Below are 21,227 nucleotides of genomic sequence, written 5' to 3' on the forward strand. Positions count from 1 at the left end.
CACTTCCTGTTTTGCAAGTACCATCTTCTCATAGTAGACTCACAGGGCCAAGAACAGAGAAAGGAAACATGCTTTCTCCTGCTTCTTCTTAGGTGTGACCTTAAATGAGTCATTAAACCTCTTGAGGCTTCATGTTCTCTTCTATGAATGCATTATTAAACCAAGTTATCAAATGTAATTCACTCAGCTACTCACTCTTACAGGATTGTTGAAGACTATTGATAATGTCAAGATTTTAAACATACGTTAGTTATTCTTATTACTACTGCCACTGCTAATAATGAGAACAATGAGGGTTAGTTGGCCAGCATTATGGGAATTATCCAAATATCACAGGACCATAGTAAGTCCATGGTATATAGTGTATGTTTCCGTTAGCAAATAGTTTCAACCGGTTCAGTTTATGGTGTCTGGGCAGAAAAGAATAAGCAAGAAGAGAGAATTTGATGATGATATAGAAGAGAAACTTTGTATAGGACACACTTGCAACTAAATAAAGCATGCATCCTTACACAGTCCCACATAGTCAGAATGGTTGCTATGGACTGAATGTCTATGTCCTTCCCCAAATTCACCTTTATCACAAGTGTGATGGTATTTGGAGATGGGGGTCTTTGGAGGGTAATTAGGTCATGAAGGTAGAATCACTGTGATGGCATTTGTTCTCCTATATGAAGAGATATGAGAGATCTTACTTCTTTTCTCTGCAAGGATGTGTTGAGAATGTGGACATTGGCTGAGCTGGAAGTAGGCCCCCACTCATGAGACATTGCATGTACTAACACCTCGATCTCGGACTTCCCCAGAACTGGGAGAAATATGTTAGTTTCAAAGCTATTCACTCAATGGCCATTTTTCATAACAGCCAAGACTGATGATATTTGTATGTAATAAAATGCCTGGCAACATGATATTTTGGCTGGTCTTAAGGCCTGCAGCACAGGTTCTATGGCAGAGGCCACCTCAACTCCTTCCCCATTCTCTGTGATAAAAACTCCAGGTGTTTCTGGCAGATGGCTAGGACATTCTGCTTTCTCTTTGTATCACTCACCCACAGATGTATAAAGATATGGGGGCAAGGATATTGTCAACCCCATGTCTAATGGTGCCCTAGACTGAAGATAAATCACAAAACAGCAGAATGAGGCTTCTGAGACGGAACTCACTCCAAGGGAAGGAACAATCTGGCCTTGTAAACCAAGCTTACAGCAGGGTTGAATTATAAGAAAAAAATACAAAAGCAAACACAACGTAGCACCTGAGTGGGACCTTGCCCAGATCCAAATAGGCACATGTGTCCTGTGAGTGAAGGGATACAGTTATTTCAATATAAATACTATTATGCTTTGGCATTCAAGCAGTGATGTGAAACAGAGAAGCATTTTTCAGCCCATTGCACAAGAGCTGTGAGAAGGACCTCTGATTCTGTCATCTCAGTTCACCATCGTTTGACATAGCAGATCTGGAAAACCCTGGCAGATTGCCTGACTACCTGATGCGAGGTCTGTTTCAATCTTGTCTCCAAGGGAGCATCTGGCTCCTTCCCTGCTTAGAGGAGATGGGGCAGGATGAATCCACAGCCTTAGCACATTCTCAGGAATAGAAAGTCAACAGAACACTGCAGAAAGCCTGAAATTCCACCTGGTAAGGAAGATGTGGTTTCAGAGCAATTTAGTGTGGGACATAAATATATGTGTGATCTAATTAGTATTTGTTATTTGAAGAAGTTGGCAACACAGGGTGACTTCGCCAATTTGCTTAGGACTGAGGTTTTCCTGGGTTGTGAACTTTCCATCTTAAAACTGAGAATACAACAAAGCTGCTCTTTCTATAATACATGTGTGTGTGTGCATGATGTGTGCACAAGCACATGCACACATACACACAGGTATATAGGTAGAGATACAACAATGAAAGTAACCAACATATAATACTCATGTGAGTCAAGGAAGGTTCATCTTGTTCTTTCATTTGTAGTGTGTTGGACTTACATATGCCAGGAAAGTATCCATGTAAATTTTTAGGTAGCCTAGTCTGGAGGGCTAACCTGCACTAGGAGATGGAGTTTTTGTGAGCCAACCTTAAGAACCTTAAGAAAGATGGTTTGTAAACAGCAGAGAATAGAACTCATTGTGCAAAGCTTCTAGCACCTGGAGTTGCCCCCCCACCCCGACCCCACACTTCATACCTTCTCTCCCTCTAGTCAGGATATGGCAAAGTGGATTCTGTCCAGAAAGGAAAAAGCAGAGCCCCCAGGAGAAACAGGTCTCTATTGAGGGAAATAAAAGGTCTGAAAATTTTTCTGCATTGCCCCATTCAGAAGCTTCCAACAGGAGCACTGATTTTTGCCCCATGGAAACGATCAAGTATGAAGGATTGATACAGGACCTTGAAAAGAAACTCCCATTTCCAAAGTGAACAGTTTGTCTTGTAGGAGGGATTTTGTTTTCTTTTCATACTGGACCTAAATTTGGCTCCTATGGAAGGTTTATGGCCCGGCATTACCTGAGCTCAGCCCGTGTTCCCACTAGGAGTGGCAGCTGAGAGAAGTTGAATGAATGGGCTATTTTTTTTCTCTTTCTTTCCTCCCCTCAACTCCATATGTTTCTCAATTTCTAGCTCATAAATTTAATTAGGAAAATATTTTTAAATGTGGAAGATGGAGAATGTGAGAACTTGACAAATATAAAATGAGCTTCTATGGCCCCTGCACTTGTGGACACACGCTCTGTGTTTAGAGAGAAGGGTGTTGGGAAACCTTCATAAGGAAGATGAATTGGAGTTTCTCTGGAAGAGAGGAAAGCTGTTGGTATTATTTAAACATGAGGTAGGGAGGCCAAGGGAGCATGGATAGCCCTGGGAGATGACACTCTTGCCATAAGCATGTAAGTGTGTTTGTGGAAATGGAGATATTTGTACAATCTACTTGTTGGATTATCTTCAGGAAAAGGGGGAGTCAACAAACATACATTGAATGTTTTTTTTTGGAATCCCATGGTGACATGCTCTGTCTCCAATGGCAGTCGCAGAGCACGAAGAATGAGACTTCAGATGACCAAGGCAAGGTTTCAGGCAAATGTCTCAAAGTGACCCCCAAGAGAGGAAATGAGGCTCATGCTCTAAATGGTTGCTACAGAAAGCACCATTGCCTATGTGACCTCAAGCTAAAGAATGAAAGGCTAAAAATTTATTGCACTGTAGAATAAAGCTTGCTTTTCAAAGAAGCATGGGTGTGTTTGACATTCTGAAACTACCCTGTGTGTGTATTAAGCAAATAAATACATATATTATAGATAATGTTCTCATTTTCAGAAAAGGCTGTTGTGAAAATATTTTGGTAAAGAGAAAAGATAGAATGAATCCAATGGTGTTATGAAACTGGAGACTTCAGTGTGAACTCATGGCAATTATTACATAGAAAGAGATCGAGGAACATGGCTATAAATATAGAAATGTCTGCAGGTGTAGAGATGTGTGTGTGTGTGTGTGTGTGTGTGTGTGTACATACATCTATTTCCTAGCTCTTTTCTCTTAGAAGACTTAAAACCAATGGAAGCCATGGCAATGAGCACATGAGCACATCTGGCATCCAGATCTTAGATTCAAAATGCCATTTTCTATTAAAAGGAATTGGGACTCTTTGAAGAAATGGCTGGATCCATAGTGGAGGAGGGAAAGTGAAAGATGAGCCTGGAATTCTGTTTTGTTTTTGAAAGGAAGAAGGTGCCCAAAGAATGATGGGGACATGTCAAAAGAAGAGAGAAGCCAGCCGAAAGGAGCTTCCACCTGCAACTCTGAGGCAGTTTGGACAGCAGAATAAATTATGATTGTAAATGATTCTGGCCTATTGAATAAAACAACAGCCTATTGACTTGACAAACTGAGGAGAAGGGACAGCTCTTCCTTCCATTACAAAGTCAACTAATAAATACAGAGGGGAGGATGAAATTAGGAAATCACCATTTGACAGAACGGGGAGCACGCCTCCAGAGTGTAAGTGCTTTTAAACTCCTTTATAGGACCTCACTGAACTTGCTGATTGACCTTTGAGGGGCAAAGCATCTGAGTTTTGCAGCACTAATTACATAAACCTAGACAGAGTCACGTCTCAATACTTAATAGGACTGTGTCAAAAACCTACCGTTTAGGATGATGCGTTGGGTGTGGAATAGGGTCCCTCCCCTGCCACAAACACTGGTGATTTCACCCCATGTAAAGACTGATCTTAGAAGCTGAAGACAAGCAAAAAAAAGTCTCTCTCTAACTTAGCCAAATCCACTGGCTTGGAGGGACACTGCTCCACTCAGAGGCAGCAAGCACGTCATCGTATCTCCTTGGGGACTTGGAACAGGGCAATGTACATGGAGAAACTTAATAAGCATTTGTTGAATGAATGGAAGAACAAATAAACGGAAAAGTCAGTGAAAAGTCTTAAACTAGTCATTAAGGACACTTAGAAAGGAAAAGGGTACCTGTTTCAAGAAGATTACAATGAATTTTACTCCAATGGTAAAAAGAGAGTAATTTACTTGTTTTGGAATCCAAAGACATCCATAATTCTCTGCACACCTCTTTTTCAACTCTGTCTTCTCTCGGGTTTATGAATGACAGAGAGCATGCTCTATGAAATACAACCTTTGTAAACGCTTCCTGAATTAGAACATCGAGTTGCTTTGTGATCTGCCTCCACTTGGGATTCTAAATGAGTCCAAGTGGATTTGCTGGGGGCCTTGGGTAGCTGGAGAACCAAGGAGACAAGGCATGCACACAGGACATAAGCACACATAAGCCAACATCATAAACAGACATCTAACTTGAAACAGCTGTGAGGAGCTATTTAGTGAACGCTTGAGTAGCTGGAGCCATTAGGATTGGGTGGGAGTGAGTTCAAACTCCCCCCATGAGGCCTTCCTAAAGTTTTGCAGGAGGGCAAGAATAAGGTCTGTGAAGTGGGGAAATGGAACGGCTCATCCTGTCCTCAGTGTCTGGGTCCCTGCTGGCTCTCCACTTCCGCTCAAGATTACACACTTTTATTTATGCTACATTCAGGCAGAAAGCAGCCTGCAGCACTCTGGGGGTATTAACCAAGAAGAAATACAGATCAGATTTGACCAAAGAAAGCCTCAGACATCTGCATGGGAATAAGAAGGTCTAATATGCTCCTTTATCTGGTCTCTTTCCTGCTCAGGAAAGTCAACGTATAAATGATAAAAATTTATGAAGCATGGAGGTTGAGAGGCAAGATGCACAGTATTCAAGCCTGAGTTCCTGGCCAGATTATGATATTTATTCTTCCCTGAAATTACTTATTTCCCAAGGAATCAGGTCTGTTGCTACACAGTAACCTCTGTCCCCATGTCCTGAGTAGGAAGTTGTGGCAAAGGCATGCCTTTATTTTGAAGATGTGAAATTACACTACTTTAAGTGAAAATGATCTCTTATAAGGAACAGTGTGTTGCAGAGTCACTTATTCCTAGACCTGGAAGAATCTTGGAATTCATGTAATCTAAGCTTCTTGTTATGCAGAGGAGAAAATGGAAACATGGAAGGAGGAAGGAATCAGCCCCATGTCTCAGAGAGACTAAACAGAATTGGCAGTTGAACTAGAGTTAAAAATCCAAATTCCGTCCATAAAATGATCAGGAGCCAGACATCACATTGTCATCTAGACAACTGAATCATTTTTTTCTCTTGTCACACATTGGTTGTCATCCATCTAATCAAGCTGGATCACTCACCTCAGTCATCTGATATATCTGGGCCAAATTTGATCTCTGTGCAGCAACCACAGGAAGCAATGTCTATTCTGACCAATTCCCTCAGTAGTGCCCAAACTCTGTGGACTTAAAAAGCATAATTCCAGTAAAGTCTTGAACCATGGAGGCATTGTTGGCATAGGCATGGAATTCCCAGAGTGCATGAGTGACGACTGTCCATTATGGTGGTTCAAGTTTGGATTTTGAATACTGATTCTGACATTTTCTGGCTGGAGTTTGGAGCAGTTGCTTATTGCCTGTTTCATGGGGTTCAGTGAGCTAATGTGTGTAAAGCACTCAGTACAGTTTCTGCATTAAAATCACCACCATTCATTTAAAATGTATTAATGCTGTTTTATCATTTCTGTTTCTAGAATAAATCTAATACAATCATGGGATTATTGGAATAATCCAAAATATTCCAATAATATAAGACAGCATAAATGGGAGTTTTCCCTCTCTTCCTTTTCCTTGTGATCTCATCTATTAGAGTCATGGGCAGAAGTCTAGTCTGCTGAAGAAGAAGAGGCAGGAGTCCTGTGTCCTGCATTAACCTGCCCACCAGCATGGCGACCACCAGACCATGGATATCAACCACCCTCTATCTGACTGCTCGGTCAATCGCTAATTCATAAGCAAGCTCAGGTATGATCAGCTAAGCTGGCCTAGACCATAATTGCTCAGCTGATCCAAAGAATCATGCATTGTTGATTTCAACTATCAATTTTTTGAGGTGATTTGTTATGCAGCCAAAACTAACTGGTGCAGTGTTCCTCTGTGTTCATTTCCCAAATGAACAAGAGATGAGATGTGCGGAGAAAATGCCAATAACTCCCCAATGGCATAAGTCTTTTTTTCAGCAGACAGGATGCTTTTGCATGGAATTATCCCCACCCTCTTCCTTGGTCCCTTCTTTTCCAGTGAAGATTGTAATTTGTGACCTCAGAAAGGAGACTGCTGGTTGGGTGTGGTAGGGGACCAGGAAATGACCTGGCCTCATTAACACCATGCTTTTATTAGCTGAGTGAATCAGCCTGTCTCTGTCCTCCTGGAAACTCTTACCACCCTCTGTCTCCCAGATGAGAGCACCCCACCCATTAGTCTTCCCTTCGGAACAAAGATGCATGTGAGCATGTAGCGGAAAGGGCAGGCAGTGAAACTTGGCAGAAACTTGCTGTTGGGGTTCCATAACAGCAGACATGCCACACTGGAGTGACAGGTACCAGGAAGTCCCAGACCGGGCACAGCAGTCTTCCGCCTGACAGCCCTAGGATGAGAACTGCACTTGTTCCATCAGGAACTCACTCTCTTGCTTTTCCATTTCTTTCTGGGAAAGAGGCTTTTGTGCAAGTTGCCCCTGTAACCTCTTTTCTGCATCTCAGTCCTGGGCCATATACTGCTCGTTTCACCAGTGTTTAATATTTCAAAGAAAATATATCTTGATGTGAAGACATTGGTCAAACCTTCCATCATCATCTTTTTACCAGCAGGTAAGGGTAGGAGATGAAATAAAAATTATGCCCTCAGCTTGGTCAGTGTTTCGTGGTTTTCATTCATTGTTGTACATTCTATCAACTTCTGTCCAGTTCCTGTAGGATCATGGCTCCATGTCTCTTGAAGGAAATGGTACATACCAGGGGATGAGTTTGTCACCTCTTCCAGGACCACCTTTTGTGCCCTAGCCTTTCAATTCTGCACCCTCTGACTACCAGCTACCCTCTTGGCTTTCTAGGCTTTAGAAATCAGTGCCCCTAATCTGTTATTAATGCTCTGGTGTTTTATTTTTTAAAATATAGGATAGCCTTTGTTTTAAATCAGGGTATAGAAAACCTTTTCCATGAAGAGCCAAAAAAAAAAAAAAAACATAAATTTTACTCTTTATGAAGAGGCTTCATCACATACTTTATTTTCCTTTTTCAGCATTTAAAATATAAATGATATTTTTCATTAAAGCTGTACATACACAGGTGTGGGCTGAATCTGGCCTGTGGGCCATGGTTTGCCAACCCTTCCTTTAAATTAGAATCTATTCTTAAAACACAAATAATCCTGAAGGTGGTACACACATAATTAACAACTGGATGTGAATTAGCTCATTCTCCTGCTTTCTGGTTTCATTGAAGGAATGGGAGAGCTGAGGATACTTTGGGTCAATTTAGTAGTACCGTGAATAGGAACAAGGAGGGTCCCCATAGCCATGGGTGGCAAGGACAAGGAAAGAAAAGGCCCTGATGGTTGTGCCAGGGGCAATATTCCCAGTATTTAACAACTGGTAAGGCAGGGGTACGGTATGGGCAAATCAAAAGCATGCCAAGTGGCTTTTGTGCAAGATTAAAGACCCAAAGTCCAGTTGCACAGGCATAATGTGCTCCTTGCTAGATCAGGAGGAAGTCCAGGCTCAAGTTGATGTGGAGCTGTGAAGTTTTAGATTTCTCAAAAAGTTGGAAACTGCACGAGAGAATACCTGTCACCCCTCATAGATTCCCAACAAATAACATTAGTAAAGTACATTTTGTCACAATTAATGAACCAATATTGATATATTATTGTTAATGATTGTTTACATTTATTTCAAAAGTATTTGCTCTGAATTCACTAGTATTTACCCAATATCCTATCCTGTTGCAGGGTCCCAACCTGGATAACACCTAAAATTGAGTGTGTCTTCTTAGGCTCCTATTGGCTGTAGTGATTTCTCAAATTTTCCTTGCTTTTTTCTTGATGATTATGAAGAATTGTGATCATTTTGTAGAATGATCTGCAGGTGGGATTTCTAAAACTATTCTTGAATAAAAAGCTTATTTAAAAACAAGTGTAGATAATGAACCAGTAAAACATACGGAAAAAATAAAAAGGCTTTAAATAACTGAGAACAAAACCAAAGGTGGTTATCAATACAGAATTTATTATTTCCACATAAAAACAGTGCAGAGCAATATGTTTTGTATATTCCCTTTGGCATTGTTTGAACAGTAAAACAGGAGACACAAAGAAAGAAGAAAAATCCTGAAAAGAAAACCCCCAAACTTCTCTGGAAGATAATACACAAAACTGAAGAGAAACTGAGAGATAAAAAGTTTTTGTGGTATTCTCTCTTGTAACCTTCCAAAGATCATTCCATGGGAATATGTTGTTATTTTTAAACTAACTATTAAAAATAATAAAGACCCCCAAATAAAACCATTCCCCATAGTGGTGCAGGAAGAGAAGAAATAACCCTGGAGCTCCCTGCAAACTCAGGATTATGAACCTGACCCTGGATTCTGCAATCTACATGATGGCGTCACTTCCTGCAGATGGCAATCGACACAGAGGGAGCTGCTTCCAGAAGAGGCCAAGGAGCTTCAGAGATCCCATTGAGGTAGAGGAGCACAAAGAGCAGCATCAGGACAAGGAAGCTGAGGGTCCAAGCGGGATGGAGCAAAGTGAGATCTAAAACATCCCGTCAAAGGTCAGAATAGCTCGCCAGATGGTCACACCTGTTTTCAAGCTTCCTCATGCTTCTGCCCCCAGGAAGGGATGTGACCAGAGTGTTAATTGGAAGGGAGGACTTGGACACAGGAGAAGAAAATTTCTAATACTTTTGCTAGGACTTCACCTGGGGCTATGAGAGACACTGACTAAATTTCACAAGCTTCTTTTATTTTTCTTTTTATATTATTTATTGAATGTATATAGGTATATATACATATATTTTTTATTCCTATTATATTCCTTTTATTTTTATTATATTTTATTCTTTTTATTCCTATTTACTTTGTTGAACTCATTTTATAACATTTTCTAAGCCCCAGACTAGAAGCTTCAGTTTGGGAATTCTGTGGACAAAGTCGTATTTCTTCTGTCATCCACATCACGTATATGGGTTCTGATCAATCACCTACTGAACTACATCTGTGTACCTTCCTGTATTGTTCTCCAGAGACAGCGATGCACAAGACTTGTGTCCTATATATAATCAGCACACTCCTTGGGAGGATGTATGTGTGTACATCTTGTACATCCCACAACCATCTCAGGGCAGACAAACAATTATTTCATTGTTCTGGATCAACCTCATCTGTCTGTCCCCAAACTTCTATGTGAGTGTTGCACTTCTTGACTGAGGAGAGCATACAATTTATTGTCCCAATGTTGAACATTTTCAAGAGTGCAAATGTGATGGAATTAATACTGTGGAACATCAGGTATAAGTGGGAACTGCCCCAGGGAAAACCAGAGTATAAGATGGGGTCCATCTGTGATATTGGCAATTGCAGTAAGGAGAAAAGAGAAGGAGGTAAACAGTCTACATATCGAAACTATACCTGAAGCTAAGAAAGCATTCAGTAAATATGTACTCTCCTTCTAATATAATATGGTGGCTCTTGGTGACCTGACCTCCAGATTTCAGTCTCTGGCCCCTGGAACACCTCCTTTGTTCTCTCCCTTAGAACCTGCTCATGGGCATGTGTTGATAAATCAGCTCACATTCCAAGCTCATGCTCCTCTTGGTCACTGGCTCCCTGATGTAGGAGACATTGCGCTTCCTTAGGGAAAGAATTCTAGGGCCCTATGTACCCAGAATGTGCTCTAGAAGGTGGAACACCAGTCAGGAGTGGGTATGATCCTATGGTCTTACAGATTCCTCATGCCCTTAGAGAGAGATGACCAAAGAGAGCCAGAGAAATGCCCCATACTGCCAGCCTTCTTGACTGGTGTTATGAACTCAGTTGATTTCCCTCAATAGTTGAAGCTTTAACCCCCAACGTGACTGTGTTTGACCAGGTCCACAGACTGATGTCCTTATAAAAGAAAGGACAATACATTTCTCTGTCCCCATGCATGTATCAAAAAAATAAGATAAAAAATGCATGTATGGATACAGTCAAAAGGCCAGGAGATGTCCCCTCTGTGAGCCAAGGAGAGAGGTCTCACCAGAACTGAACTGTGCTTGGGCTTGCAGTCTGCAGTACTGGGAAGAGTCACCTTTCTGCTGTGAAGCCAGCAGCTCATGGTGCTTTGTCATGGCAGCTCATGGCTTAATGCACCTAGGAAAGAGTGCAAGCCTGTGCAGTCACCCCTTGTTAGACTCACTGTCTGCCTTCCGTGTGGTATGAATAGGAGAGGTGCTTGAAGCAGGAGGCCTAGCTGAAGAGGAAGGGAGTGGGAAAGAGGAGCAAGGTGATGAATCCAAAGCTTGGAGTGCTGTCAGGAGGGCCAGGACCTGTGGGCATTGCTCCTTCATTCCGGCACTTATTTCAAATATGTTAAATAAGTGCTAAATGCTGGACCCTAAGACTCTCCAGGAACATGCAAGAGGAAGACATTCTGGGCCCCATGGAGCACGCATACCCCAGGGCAGCAGTGATGGCACAGGTGTGCAAAATCTCCTGGATAAAAGTAGAAAAGTTCTTTTCAGTCCAGTCCATTGGGATTTTTAACTCCCTCTACTCCCTTCCTCCATTTCACAAGTAGAATTATTCTATCTTCACAGTCTTTTGCACTAACAATTTTAGAACTGAAAGGCAGCTAGGATTTCACCCAAAGGATTGAGGAAAGAAGATAGACACAGACAGAATAAAACCAAGCTCAAGGACTGACCACCCACCATTCAAGTGACCATCCACCTCTCCAGGGAGAGCTGGCTGTGAAAATAGGAGATTTGACCTTTCCTTTAGTCCTTTGGAGGGTTCCCTCTCCCCCAAAGCATTTTAATTTGGAGATTTGCTTGCTTAAAATCTCAGAGATGAGAAATTCAAAGCAATATGCTGCAACTTTGGAAAGTCAGTGTCATTGTCAAGGTACAAATATGTACCAAAAAATAAGATAAAAAATGCCAGGCGTGATGCTAGGCAGTGGAAAAGCAGTTTGAAAAAGAAAAGTCCCCTGCATTTGGTGGAACTATTTTCTAGAAGAATCTCAAGGTGGTAGCCTTGGAATGGTCCCTTAAATCCTAAAGAGTTGGATGAACAACACCGTTTTGGAAAAGCTTACTGGCCCACAATTCCTCAACCTCATTTTCCATATGTTCTTCATCTTTGAGTTTGACCCCAAAGGGAGGGGAGTCCCTTTGTTGACTTGGTGATCACATTTCCCCTGACACCTCCAGCAATTGTCAGAACAGAGGTGTGATAAGCCTCTGCAGCCTTTAAACTCAGCTGGGCCCCAGATGTGGCTCTGGGGAGCCGGTAGGATTAGGAGGTGGCAGAGAGGTGAGCTAACACAGTTCTCTAATTCCCAGGTCCCTGTGTGAAGAGGTGTGGGTCAATTCAGAGACTTCAGGATGGGAGTTGTTAGCTTCCTGAAGGTCCTGAAGTGCCTGTTGTGTCCAGTCTCCTACCTGTCAGTCACTGGACTAGAAATTTCCCAAGATTACCTTTGATTTTCACCAGCCCAGAAAGGGATTCTCAGCACTTTCCTGCTTTATTTTATTTTATTTATTTTTTTTAATAAATATTTATTTATTTTTTAGTTCTCGGCGGACACGACATCTTTGTTGGTATGTGGTGCTGAGGATCGAACTCGGGCCGCACGCATGCCAGGCGAGCGCGCTACCGCTTGAGCCACATCCCCAGCCCCTCCTGCTTTATTTTAAAAGGGAAAAAAGGAAAATCTGGACTTCCTTCTCTTAAATCTTTCCACCCTCTTCCCAAGTGTGACTTCTCAAATTCAACTCTGTGTCCCTAAAATGGCATTATTCTGTGTCAGGATTTCAGGCAACGTGTGATTCTTGGGGTCTCAACATAACATTAACCTGATTAGCATTGATCATCCATTATCTACATAATGTTTTAGAAGGTATTTGTTTGTTTTCTTCAGGGAGAAATTTTATTTTCTCCAGCCCACATCTTATTACTATCGGCTTGTTTCAAAGTTATAAATGTACCAATTGGCCCCACACCAGAACATGCCTTTGGGTTTTCATGGTGTCAAAATCAGAGGGAAAACTCCCAAATTCTGAGCACACTTTGAAGTAAGGAAATGAAAACCATAATATGTTCAACTCATACTTTGACCATGATACTGGCTTTCCATAGGTGCTGCATATTGCTTTGAATTTCTCGTCTCTGAGATTTTAAGCAAGCAAATCTCCAAATTAAAATGCTTTGGGGGAGAGGGAACCCTCCAAAGGACTAAAGGAAAGGTCAAATCTCCTATTTTCACAGCCAGCTCTCCCTGGAGAGGTGGATGGTCACTTGAATGGTGGGTGGTCAGTCCTTGAGCTTGGTTTTATTCTGTCTGTGTCTATCTTCTTTCCTCAATCCTTTGGGTGAAATCCTAGCTGCCTTTCAGTTCTAAAATTGTTAGTGCAAAAGACTGTGAAGATAGAATAATTCTACTTGTGAAATGGAGGAAGGGAGTAGAGGGAGTTAAAAATCCCAATGGACTGGACTGAAAAGATCTTTTCTACTTTTATCCAGGAGATTTTGCACACCTGTGCCATCACTGCTGTCTTGGGGTATGCCTGCTCCATGGGGCCCAGAATGTCTTCCTCTTGCATGTTCCTGGAGAGTCTTAGGGTATAGCATGTAGCATGAATCTGATTCCCTCCCAGTGCCTAGATCTAAAATCAGCCCATTTCCCTGTGTTCCTCATCCTGATCTCCCTGGCTTCACTGACTCACTGGGTGTGGTTCTTGGCTGGTGGACCTGGAAGCCAGCAGGGCAGGAGAAGTGATGGCGCCACATACCCTTGGCAGTTCCAGGGAAGACAGGCAGGGCATGAGCGTGCAGTGGATAAGGCTATTGCTTCCAAGAAACTGCCTTATCCTCACATAGCTGGGGGAGCCTGGCCTTGTGTCCCTTTGCAGGCCCCAGAGAACTTCTGAAAGTTCTCCTTCTTCACAGAGCCCTCACAGAAGAACCAAAGGGAAAAGGAGAGTGTGAGACTCTGATCATTTCATGTGCTTACTCTCAGAATACGTGGCATATATCATTGTTGGGTATCTTCCCAACCAGCAAGACTGAGCATGTGCTCCAAGACAGAAGGCTAAGCAGGAAATCAATAGAAAAGAGAAAAGCTAATCTCTAATGAAGTTTTGCATAATTTTACAATAAAAATATCTACAGAGGATAAAACCAACTGATTTTTACTTTAGTAAAACTTATAAATCTTATCTAAATGTGAATGTCACACCAATTTCCCCCCATGTCTGAGGCCTCTTAGTATCTTACTCTATCCCCTGCACATCATGGAATAGCATAGGGTTAGAGGTCCTTGCAGATGAGGGACCAGCACTTCTGTGTCCCAGCTGTTCATGTTATATAATTCTAAATCTTAAGTTTCTTTTCATGTCAAGTAAAACTGGGCTTCATTGTTTAAAATCCCTTTCAGCTCTTTGAGTCCATGATTTGAGAACTTTATAGCAATATATTATTATTCATGAGCCAGATAATATTTAAAAATTCTAATCAACTGGTTGTTTCCATCATGACTGGGAGCCTTGGAAGCCACAGTCATGGGAGGGCAGGCCTGAAGCTCTGGCATTGCTTTGAATGGCTGCTCCTGGAACATGGTGTGTGATTGCGGCTTGAAGAGTGAGATTCACCTTCCCTGAGACAAATGACTCTGTAAGTCCTGAATATTTACTGTAAGCTGTAAACCTGTAACAGACTACCCTGTTTTAAGGAAGCAGGCTGGTGGAAAACAGAAGTTGGACCCACATTTGTACAGTTTGATTGTGCAACTTCTTAGCTCTGTCTTCCATTGGGAAAATCAGAGACCTGCCTTGACCTCCTTTAAAGACCCAGTCTGCCTTCCCCCAAGGAAATCCTGGTTGGAGCCTGTTGTAAGAGGGCCCACCCAGCAGATAGCCCCTAAGGAGCCTTTAGGTGCCTGTGACTCTATGAAACCAGCGTCTGTCTCGGATCAGAGGTGGATTTCCAGGGAATCGGCCACTGCCTTATCACCCTATTTGCAACCAACATCCCTCAGCTTTCAGCGCTGCCTAGTGTGGAAGGCAGGCAGTTCACAGCAGATGCAGCCACAGGAAAGAGCAGTGAAACCCCAGCTCCACCATTTTGTGCGCATCTGGGGAGGAGGTGCAGGCAGCCTCCACCTGGATCATCCTGGGAGTCTTCTTAGGGGAAGTGCGAGGCTGGAAGTATTGTCAAGAAGCGTGAGGAAGACAACTTGGTAGATTTTGAAATAAAAAAGGAGGCTCTCCACAGGCTAAACCAAACTGATTAGGAGTCAGAAATGCTAGAGGGGGTGAACTCTGCACACTGCCTCAGCGGGTGGTCCTACTCTTGTGCAAGTTTCCCATTGACCCCCAGAAGAAAGCTCCTGTTAGCCTGGACCAGGAGGCAGCCACAGGCCTCAGTCTGAGGAGACCTGGCAAAAGTCAGGGGGAAAATGTGGCTGGAATCTTAGGACAGGGTGTCAGGCCTGTGAGGGTGGCTGGATGTCCCAGATGTGATGCCACCACACTGCTCCCATCCGCCCTTCCTTCCTTCATCTCACCCTTTTCTCCAAGGCCCTGCAGAACAAGCACTTCTCCTGCCAGATGCGTTGAATCCCCTTTCCCTTCCTAATTGAAGACAGCTTTTCTTCTTCTAGAGAAGAGGAGGAACATGCCCTACAGCTTTCTTTCCTCTCCCCGCCCCCTCCTTCCTCTGGAAAAGCTCTCCATTTCCAAGCAAAAGGTGGAGTTAGATGGTTCACCCAGCCCTTTCCCAGCAGAAAGCAGTTCTCGGAAGGAAGCCAGCCCTTTCTTCCCAGTAAGAGGAATGTGGTCCCCACTGATTGTCCCTCATGGCTCACCCTTGCAGGAACCCATCTCAGTAAGACAAACCCCCTTCCTGCAGAGCTTTGCCTTGCAACAGTGCTCAGGAGAACAATACCTCTTTACCCCAGACCAGACACCTCTCCCTGGAAAGCCCTGAGGCCAGTTAGAGACAACATTCATTTTTCTTTCTGAGTAGTACTAGGACCACTGGGTTAGAGATTACTATAATTGAAAATCAGTTAGTCTCCAGGTCAACAAATTAACATCAGAAATCCTGGCATTTCCCCCAGTGGATCTGCATTTGCCAGCCCTTGGGCTTCTGTCCATTGAGTTTGATGTTCTATGATTCTGGGGATCATGAGGCAAAGTGAAAGAACCTTACAGAGCACCCTGACATTTCATCAGTAGCTTCGACTTTCCGGACCTCCCAAGTCTAGGGACACAAATAGTATCCTGAGAGGAAACACAGAATTTTTCCAGGAAAATGCATTTCTAGTCTGTAGAAATTTAAGCCATCTCCAACATTTCTTCCAAGTTTTCCTGGGTTTCTGAATTCCTTGGTGTTCCATCGGTACTCTCCAAGGGGGTCTCACATATGCTCTGCAAAATGGTGTGACATGTAGTGCTCCTCTTCTCTCCCATCCTGGCTCATTTAGGGCCATAACTGGTCACTGCTGAAGCTCTGTCACTGACATCTACCTAAGGAATTCAGTTCCTGTGTCTGATGCCGAGGTGGATGATGTTCATGGTGGGCCTCCCCGGCCATTACTACAGAAAATGCTGGCAGACAGCATTCTGCAGACAGCCTACATAAGAATCCTGGCCCTTTTAAAAATTTTACCTTGTTTGATTGCAGGCTCTATAAAGTCACAGTGACCAGTAGCAAGGGTAGATAAAATCTTCCTTTTCCTCTAGAACTAGTGTCTCTGTAACCTGTTAGCAAATACACCTTCCCCCATGCTAACTTCACTCTGTACCTGGCAGAATAACTTCATCCATTCTCTACACACGCCATACCTCTTCTAAACCCGAGCATCCAGATAATCTCAATTAAAGTTGAAATGATGCAGAATCACCACTACAGTGGTATAGCTAAGTGTTTGGGTCTGAATCCTAGATTTGTCTCATGCCAGCTTTCAGCCTTCATTTCCTGATTTGTTGGATAAATAGTCCCTATGTCATAGGGTTGTATTAAAGGCAATTAATGTAACAACCCACTATTTTTAGAATGTGGTCAATAGAAAGATGTTTGCTATGATAATTATTATTTATTTTTTAAAAGATTCAGAAATTGATGAAATTGAAAGGGGCGAAGCGAGATATCAAAGATCACACAGGCAGTAATTGGCAAAGCTGAGAAAGACAACCTGTCCCCAGCCATCCGACTCACACTTCAGTCCCCTGGAATAACATTGCCTTCCATAGCTCTCCTGGTGAGCTTCTGCCTGAGCTGTCCCCGATGAATCCCCAGATGAGAAGGCTTAATGGACAGAGCCAAGGAAGGGCAAGGAAGGAGATGGAGAAAGGCCAGACTGCAAATTCCATCGAAGTAAAAGGAATGATCATTAGTCCTTTGCTGTTGGTCAATGTTCTCAGCTCCTTGTTTTATGCAGGAAGTAAGAAGACAAAGCAATGGGGATTGTTCCCTTATTTCATAAAGCTACACCTAATACCTACAAAGGGAAAGGGATTTTGACAATATGAAACATCTAAGTCTGAACAGACCTGGAAATAGAACCCAGGCCTCACGCCTGGTTTAATATGGTCTTGGGCTAGAATGTTTCCTTAAGCCTCCAGAGTCAGACCTTGAGAAGGGATGAATTTTTTTCCACATCTGTCTCTTTTGGGGTGGGCTAATGGAGGAGCCCAGCTCCTCAGGCTATAGACCAGACACAGACAACCAGACACAGGCAACCAGATGGCAGCCAGGAAGCCCTCATTCTTCTATTCTGCTATTGAATCTTAGTGTCAATATCTTGATAGAAGCAATGTTCTCCCACAGGCTACCCTTTTCATGAAATAAGGGAGGACTGGCTAATTCTCTATTATTTCATTACAAGTTACTGCAAAACTTAATGACTTAAAACAATGAACATTTTATCTTTGTTTCTGTGAATCAGGAATGTGAGAGTGGCTCAGGTGGGTGGTTCTGGCTCAGGGCCTTTCATGAAATTACGGTCCAGATGTCAGCTGGGGCTCTAGTTAATCAATCACCTGAAAGCTTGACTATGGCTGGGAGATCTGCTCGCAAGATGGCACACTCCGATGGCTACAGGCAGAAAGCTCATTCTTCACAATGCCAAAGAGACAGACAGGTGCTGAGAGCCATAGCTAAGTAGGAATGATGCATGGCAATTTCCTTGTCAGCCTACCCAATGTTGCTTAGAGGGAGGACTCTCCATTGTGGAAATGGGCTTGCCTTGGACCCAGGTCATTTGCAATGACATTGCATGAATGTTTGAGAGTTTTGGTTTGAAAGGTGACCCTGCTCAGGGATTAGGGCGGCTCCAGGTTTATGGTGGATCCTGCTGGATTAGGGTGGCTCCAGGTTTAGGGTGGATCCTGCTGGGAATAGGGCATATCCTGCTGCCTCAGGAACCCACTCCTTGAGTTCCTGTGGAATTCTCGAGGGGTTCTGAGAGATTTGGTAAGCAGAGCCCGGTGGAGGGAGTGTATTTTTCCCAGAAGAGTTGGGGAATAAAGAATTGCTGTTGGAATCTACATGTTTTTGTGGTGGCTCAGTTATTTTGTGCCCAGCCGATTGCGGCAGACAGGAAGCTATTGTCCCAAAGCTGGAGTTATTCAGAGACACCAAGGAGGAAATGTCAATGCCTTTTATGACCTAACTCTGAAGTTACCTAATATTTCTACCATTTTTTAATCTTTAGGAACAAGTTACTAAGTTCAGTTTATACGTAATAGAGAATTAAGCCTCACCTCTCGAGGGAAGAATATCAAAGAATCTGTTAAATCCTCTGTTCTCTATTAGCGTCAGCATTATACATTTGTTTAAATCATACCATTAGTGAATCCAAGTGAAAGAAGAAAATAACTTTTTAATTTTCTGAACAATTTAAATTTATGTTGATTGTAAGTGTACAGAATAGCACTAACCAGCAGTCAGAGGCTCAGCTTCTGTTTTTACATCCTGCTTCTGACATGCCAGAAACCTCGGATGCCATTTCTTCTTGTGGGCCTCAAAAATCATTTGTAAAATGAAATTTATGCCTTTTAATCAAATGATGCTGGGAAAACTGGATATCTACATACAAAAGAATGAAGGTGGATTTTTATCTATAATCATATACAAAAAGTTTAATTTCAAAATGATTAAAAACCTACAAAATCTAAAACTATAAAACTCAGAAGAAACCTAGGAAACTTAGGAAAGCTTTGTAACACTGACTTCGGCAATGATTCTTGGATATGACATCAAAAAAAGCAGGCAAAAAAACAGAAAAGCAAAAATACACAAATGGAACTTCACGGAAATTTTTAAGAATTGTGTATCAAAAGATAATATCAGTGGAGTAAAATGTCAGCCCACAGAAAAGGACAAAATATGTGTGAATCATATACCTGATACAGACTTAATATCTAGAAACTGTAGAGAACTCCTAAAACTCAACAACAGAAAAATAATCAGCCCAATTAAAAAATAATTTGTACATGCTGTTGAGAAATGCAAAATGGTACAGATGTCATGGAAAATATTTGGGTGGTTCCTTCAAAAATTAAAAATAACATTACCATTTGATCTGGCAATTTTACTTCTGGACATGTACCCCAAAGAATCGAAAGTGGAGTCTTTTTTGGGTCCTGAGAATGAAACTCAGGGATGTCTTATATACTCATCTCTTTCTATTTTAGTTTGAGACAGGGTCTTGCTAAGTTGCTCAGGCTGGCCTCGGTTCCTCCTGCCTCAGTTCTGAGTAGCTGGGTTTATAGATGAGCATTCTGCTCCTGTTGGAAGCAGAGTCTTCAGGGATATTTGTATACAATGTTCATAGCAGTTTATTCACAATAGCAGTGCAAGTGGATTAGTAAAATATGGTGTATACATACAATGGGATTCAGTCCTAAAAAGAAATTCTTATATGGATCGATATGTTGATGATATCATGCTAAATGAAATAAGCCAGTCACAAAAAGAGAAATGGTATAAGAGTCCACTTACGTAATGCACTTAAGATAGTTAAAATCATAGAAATAGAAAGTTTAATGGCGGTTTCTAGAAGCTGGGGTTGATGGGCAATAGGGAGTTCCTGCTTAACAGGCCTAGAGCTTGTGCCTCACAAGATTAAAAAAAAAGTCTAGAGATGGATGATTGTGATAGCTGTACAACATTACTGAATATGTGTGACACCACTGACCTGGATACTTTGAGATATAAAATTTCATGTCACATATGTTTTATAACAGTGACAACAATTTGGAAAAAAGCAATAAATAAGGTGCCTGAACTAAATGATTTTTAATGTCCCCCATGGCTCTGATATTCTCTTCTCCAACATTATCTATTAGACTTCAGGGTTCAAATATCATTTATGACAATCTCTCTTAGGTGATCTATCTATAATCCTGTGTATATATATTTAACGTGTTTTTACACATGTCTTTGTATTCCAAAAGCCTCCTTCAATAAATCTTTAATGACCCTCTAGTCTTCAGAGGGGAGGTGAAGCTGTTTATGTTACAGGAGCACATTTCCTTTGCCCACAGCAGCCAGAGCACAGCATGCTATTACTATAAATGGGGCATGATGGTGTTTTGTTATGAAACACCATTTGATATAGGACAGCCACAGTGCAATGACTTCCAAATATATTTCAGCCTACTATAAAAAATAAAATGACAGATCTTCTCATGGCCACAGGATCTCTGCATACACTTCCAGGAACTTGAGACCATTTACTATATCCAAACAGAGAAACAATGTTTAAAAGAATACACATGTGTCCATTCAGCTTTGAACAAAACTTGTCTCTTCCTCCTTCTCCTAGCCCCTCATGTACAAAGACAAGCATGTTAGCCTGTATGGAAGGGAGGAAGAAAAGTTGGTTTGGATTACTTGTCTTCTATTCACATTTTGTTCCAACATTCTGTTTCTAATGAGTCAAACACCCAAGCATCTTTTCAAGATAAAACACAAACTCCATAGATCACCCTTACTATTCCTTAATCTACTACCACCTCATATCTAGAATATCCATTAGTCAGATGGTCTTTATTTCCTCTTAAGGACTTCCCAATCTTAGAGAAAAATGCTTCCATGAAAAATATATTCTTTTAAAAGTAGAAATACTCTGTTTCTCCAATTCTGAAATTCCAAGTGCTTCCTTAGTTTCTGGGTATCCCATTGTGCATACATATCCCAGAGAAATGTTAGCACAGGTTCAAAGGTGTTCTTGCTCAAGACATTCACAGTATGGTGTTTGCAGCAGTATAGAGAGAGTTGGAATCTTTATCTAGAAGGAAGCAGACAAATAAAACCTGGTAGATTCGTGCTATGGATACTCTGCAATGACTAGAAGCATAGCATTTATCTATTGCTGTGCAACAAATTATATCAGATTCAACATCTTAAATCAACAAACATTTATTATATCACAGTCTCTATGCGTCAGGAGCCAGCATAGCTTAGCTGGGTCCTTTGGCTCAGGGTCTCTCACAATGCTGCAATCAAGTTTTGGCAAGGGCTATAGTCATCTCGTATCTCATCTGGGTTAGGGGAAGATTGGCTTCAAGCTCACCCACCAGGC

The sequence above is a fragment of the Urocitellus parryii genome, unplaced genomic scaffold (genome assembly GCF_045843805.1).
Source record: "Urocitellus parryii isolate mUroPar1 unplaced genomic scaffold, mUroPar1.hap1 Scaffold_145, whole genome shotgun sequence".
Classification (NCBI taxonomy): Eukaryota; Metazoa; Chordata; class Mammalia; order Rodentia; family Sciuridae; genus Urocitellus; species Urocitellus parryii.